This window comes from Amblyomma americanum, chromosome 8, assembly GCF_052857255.1.
Source record: "Amblyomma americanum isolate KBUSLIRL-KWMA chromosome 8, ASM5285725v1, whole genome shotgun sequence".
Taxonomy (NCBI): Eukaryota; Metazoa; Arthropoda; class Arachnida; order Ixodida; family Ixodidae; genus Amblyomma; species Amblyomma americanum.
In genome coordinates this window covers 11,985,730-11,991,488 of record NC_135504.1, presented here as the reverse complement: position 1 = coordinate 11,991,488, position 5,759 = coordinate 11,985,730, and the positions used below count along the sequence as shown (strand labels likewise).

At 42.5% G+C, this 5,759-nt stretch overlaps 1 long non-coding RNA gene across 1 annotated transcript; it reads right to left on the bottom strand.

Annotated features, from left to right (window-relative positions):
* Nucleotides 1–346: 346 nt before the first annotated feature.
* On the bottom strand, nt 347–5,544 carry LOC144100919 (uncharacterized). The gene is made up of 3 exons (XR_013307894.1): nt 5,405–5,544; nt 3,151–3,256; nt 347–541 (listed from the first exon to the last, which is right to left on the bottom strand). It is a non-coding gene; the product is annotated as an uncharacterized LOC144100919 (long non-coding RNA).
* Nucleotides 5,545–5,759: the final 215 nt, after the last annotated feature.

The window sequence follows — 5,759 nt, the reverse complement described above, 5'->3', positions numbered from 1 at the left end:
CATCAAGCGGATTGCCGCTTTCTTTCTCCCCTCCTTCATCAAACTGTATTTGATCTGATTGAAAATAAAGTATTATTATTAAATGAAACGTAAGCTTTGCTAAACTTCATAAATAAGCATAACAATATAGCATGCTTTCCATGATGCATAGATCGCCGGCTGCAAGCTACCTGGGTACGCCTGAACATCATTTGCCTAATAAAAAAAATACAGTTTGCTGCGCTTCTACTATCGTTAACACTGAGTTATTCATGAGCTACCAGCAGCTAGCGAGAGAAAAAGATTTCAGCTTTCTCGCGAATGACAAAGAATAGAGAAATCATCAGCAAGTTCAAATCATACATGATGCCAGTGCGACCTTATACGCTGTCATCTTTAATCACATCGGTGTGCCATCTTGACTCATCTCTGGGCTTCGATGTATCAGTGCTCACTGCTTACACGATGTTCGCAATAAAATACCGGGCAACAGTCTGGGAACTCAGTTCCTGGACCTTTCTCGCTCCCGCATAGAGGGTCGTTGAGTTCAAGAAGCTGACACCTATTAGGAAAAAGAATATTAAATAAACAATAGAAAGAAATCAGCAGCGGCAGCTATATGACCGCCATTATCTGCTAAGCACAGCGAATCGAGTTGACATTCGGTGGGTGAAACTGCGCTGTGATAAGGGCAAAAAGAATAGAAATAAAAACACAGATGAAGCTAAATTAAATACATTGTTTAAAAGACTACGAATAGTCGACATTAGACTGTCCATTTCATTACACTAGCTACTGCGGAGACCTGGGCATCTTTTAGAGAAGCATTCTTATTTTATAATTATATACGCGATGCGTGCAAATATCTCTTTAGTTGATGCCCAGAACTTCCAATGACCTGTGGAATGGATCCTTAGTTTACATCATTCTATGCGCTATGACCAGTTGTCGAGAAATATTGAGCAGTTTTCTGAGCTCCATATATGGTGAATTTTGACCATAATTCCAGAGAAAACATACAAAGATGAGTCTAGGGATTTCTATAAACTAAATGTACTGGCAAATGCATGCAATGGAAGCTCTACGCTTAATAAGATCTTTGTTTCGACATTTAGGGCTTGAAAGCTTCAATGAAATGCATCGCTCTGAACTGTTCAGTAAGAACAGATTGAAAGCGAAATAACATTCCCAGAAGAGCGATCCAAGTTTTAGCCAGAGTGCACATAGCAGGAAATGATTTTTTATTTCCGTGTGAGATGCAAATCAACAAAACACTAGACAACCTTAGCCCCTAAAAATCTTCAGGGGAAAGAAACTTGTTTTTCTCAGAAGTTGTGGTCGTCCATGGGTGGAGCCCTTAGAAAATGCAGCATGATAATTTATGCGCATGGCACATAAGCGTGCAATTCCCTCATGTAAAGCCCTCAAGGGCCCTTGAGGTATCTATACTAAATAAATAAATAAATAAATAAATAAATAAATTTACTTCTAATACTGTAGCGAATTAGATTAAAGCTTACCAGAACCGTGTCCTTCTCCACACTATAGAATGAATAAGATGATCTTCACATTTTTAGGAAGAACAGCTACGTGAATTAATACATTCTGAGGGGGGCCAAATTTTCAAAATGCTTCCTGCCGGAAACGTCCAGGAAGCAATATGTGGACGAGTTCCTATGAATACGTTGCGCCTTAAATTTCTCTTTGTTCAAAAAGACAATTTAATTATCGAAAAATCTTCCGAGGACTCCATCACGCCCCGAACTGCACTCTTATGTTACCTGCGCTCCAAGTGCTTTTAATAGCCCAGCTCACAAAGTCACACTCAGCTTCCAGCTGAAACTGGTCCTGATAAAAAAAAATTGAGCGTAGCGCACACAACGATTTGTTGTATAGCAGAAATAAACACAAGCATCCAATTTCGCTCGCACACTGTTTCTCAAAACATCTTTGTTCACAGTCATCAACTAGTTTGTTTTTATCGCTGTCCCACGACGTCCGTTTTATTCACGCTTGACATAAAAGATAAGGCGGTTGCGCTCGCAGTGGTTCGCAGCAAATAACAGGACTTGCTGCATGGAGCCGCTAAAGAATCATCGTTTGAGTTTTGTCTTCACTTAGTGCGCTGCTGTACATCTAAACTTTGACTTTTGTTATGTAGAGGACCTGGTAGGTACGATGTACTCAGGAAAAGCGTGTTATGTCGTACGCAGCTAATAAAAAAAATTGGCAGTGGCTTAACTTGGGTAACCCTGGAATTCAGCGAAAAGCAAGCACGCTTGCTAAGCGTCTGAGGCTCGTCCATGGCAGCTCCGCTGCACGCTCGTGACAGCTGTTCTACACTGTATACCCGAACGGCCACGTGGTTATGGCGTGGTATCACAGGGTCTTATGGCACCCCCATCGGATGTCATCACGTGGCTTCACGTCACCCCATCGGATGTTCTTAAGGTCAAAGATCAATGCGAATGTTACCCAATGTCAAAGGCCAAAGAAAGGTCATGGGTCAACGGTTAAGAGTTCGACGCCATAACTGTACCACATATGGTCATACACGGCTAACGCTGTTGGGCTGAAGGTCGTTCAAGGTCATTGTTCGGCCTACGCGGCGACTGCTTTACCTAGCTTAGTGAAGCTTTTCGGTCCAAAAGAACGAGCAACCTTCCTTTGACCAATAAATGTGCTTTCATGACCTTCAGATGGCGACACTGTAGCCCACACGCGGTTCCTAAGCACAGCCGGTCTAAATATATGTGCTATGCTTGCGCTTATGCTGCAAGGCAGCACTGCATATGCCGACCAGCGAGAGTCCACGCTCAGGCACATGGGGGGCAAAAGTATTTAGTCGTGGGCTCTGTGAACAAAGCTGATAGCTCTAATAATAGCCGTCGGCTGTGTACCAAACTTGTGAAGTTGAAAGAACAGGATTTGATTTTAGCCTTCTCAGGTGTGGCCTCCAGTTACAGACTAATAATAGAGCGATCGGCCTCGTTTAGACACCACGTCGTTCACAAACTTTTGTCCACAATTGTAAACCTCGAAGTACGATAAGAGCAGTCAATTTTGCAACAGGAGTTTTAAAGGGAAGGGGGTTAAAGGGAAGGGGGTGTGTATATAAGAAATATGGGCTGTTCGGAGGCTCGACTATCAAAGTGAAGAAATAATACTTACTGCTCCCGCTTTAGTGTGCCCCTCAAGCAGGATATTTTGACACAGGTCTCGTTAAGAGTAATCGACGAGCCGCTCAACAGTTCCTGTCCGTCGTATTCGCAGGTATCTGAAAATATTCAGCCAGAAAGAGAAACATCATTATTACAGTCCACAGACTTACCAAAGCGTGTCTTGCATGACTTCCTTTTGTGCGTCGCAGAATGTGTTGTGGGAGACTGAGACGTTTGGAAGGGAAGCAAAATGAATCCAAAAAGCCCAACGGTAAAAGTAAAAATGGCTGGGTCGAAATAAAAAAAAAACTACTCTACGTTTCTTTAAGCTAGGTTTATCTTTTTCAAGGCGCCAGTTCTCTAATACCGATAAATACAAGCTATAAGAGTATAGCTGCTCCGGAGGATACCCAAGAAAACATAACGGAATTGCATTCGGCAGTCTTGGCTAAGGGATTTTGTTTGAAATTGGTTATGTGCTTCGAAGAGCAAACATTCTTGCGCGATACGTGCTGTACGCCATAAAAGTATCAATAAGGGGTTTAGGTTGTTATGAGGAGCCAAGTCAGCATTTTGGGAGAAGCAGCGTGCATTCCTATTATTGAGATCCTGAGAAGTTTTTCAAAATTTTTTATCCAAAGGTTTACTGTACTTTACTTTCGCTACATGTTCCTAGGCAGAATGGTGTACGGTACGCTGCTGTGACTTAAATTACGTCGCACGCTTATAGCGTTAAGTCAGGTATGGGTTTGATAAAAACTCATAATTTTTGCTCTAGGCTGAAAACTTGGAATTGATAAGCTCTAAGGAACATTTCTAACGAAGCTTCAATTACGGGCCTGCCAAAAAAAAACACGATTGATTCGTGAAGCGATTACTGTGCAGCCTAAATGTCCATTAATGACGTTGACTAAATATAATAGCAACTCAGTCAGTTTTCTTGAGAAAATATAGAATAAATATCTCTTCTCTTTACAACGCTGAATTTCACCCGGCTCTTAAACGAACTCACACGACTGACCAGCCTCAATCGGTGAATTAATGCAGGCAGCGATCCCTCTTCTACGTCAATAATAAACTTGCTCATATTTCCTCGTATTATCAACCTAACCAAGAGTTTGAGCACAGAAGCGCTCCTCCATTTTTCTTTTAAGAAATGAATACGTAGCACATTAAGTTTTCAATTCTCAGATTCCACCTTGTGTTGCCAGACTGATGATTAATGTCGAAAGGTGCCGCGGTGGCAGAGTGGTCACAGCACTCGGCTGCTAAACCGAAAGACGCGGGTTCGATCCCGGTCGCTGCGGTCGAATTTCGATTGAGGCAAAATTCTAGAGGCCCGTCTACTCTGCGATGTCAGTTCACGTTAAATAATATCAGGCAGTCCAAATTTCCGGAGCCCTTCACTAAGCCGTCCTTATAGACAGAGTCGCTTTGGGACGTTACACCCCCTTAAGCCAGAAGTCATTAATGTCGTTGATACCTGCACAGCAATACCATATTACACTACGCATTTAATATAGCCGCTAATCTTTGCGCCGTGAGAATGTTCGTAATCAGACGAAAATTCAGTTTTCTGGCCTTGACTACTTTAGCAATGCGGCCAAAGTTAGGAGACGGAATAAGCGGTGGTTGTTTTTAGATATTATACTTCTGCGGCATTCTTTCTTGAGTCCAAAAGGCTTGCAATTTCCTAGTTACGCATATCTTCCTCAAACTTTGTCTTGTTCAGCAAGGCCTACAGAATGTTATTTCTTTCGACACGCTTGAACTGCATTACCACCGTTCATTAGCAGCGCCGTACATATAAAGACAGTATTTCGTCGAACGCAATTAAATAGAGAAGCTATCTTAAAAGCTCAGCGCAGGAAATAGCGGCGCAGAAAATATTCCATAATGTCTAGACAAGGCGCAAAAAAATAAAAATTTTAATATTCAAAAACTTTACGCAGAATAACAAAGGACGGCAGGGAGAAGCACGCACACACACGCGAGCGCAAACTTGCAACTGCATTTTCAGAAAAGATGCACCGCCTTAAGAAGCAGAAAGAGTGCAAGCGTACAAATTCCAGAGCATCACGTGTGAGGGAAAAAAAGAGCACGCACATAGGCACAGTAAAAATTGCATCAAGGATAGGCACAATCAGAATCATATCAGAACTTCAGCGGAATAGAACAACACGGGGGAACATTGCATCTGCTAGTCCCAAGCGTACCCAACATTAGTTCTTCATTCCCAGAGATCTTCTTCGTCTAACACTTACTTGGTTGGTAAATGAGCTCCGGCCTTCCTTCACTAGTTTTGCAGTAAAGTATGGCAAGAGCCATAAACGCTGAAACCGTCGTGGCAAGCGCGTGCATTCTGTCCCGAATGGTCTGCTCTGAACTGGCTCTGTGCAGCTTCTGTGTGAGTCGACGTGATGGCCTTTTACGTGACTCTAACGTACGTGACCCTTTTGGCAGAAAAAAAAAAAAGAACTTGGCAGGCTCTGAAAAACAACAGCTGATAATTTCTGTCCTGTTTGCCTTTCCATTCAGTATCAAGTTTCACTGATAAACTGTGTATGCAGCAAAAGAAAACATTTTCTTGCTGCCACAACACCCAGCAGAGCTGAAATA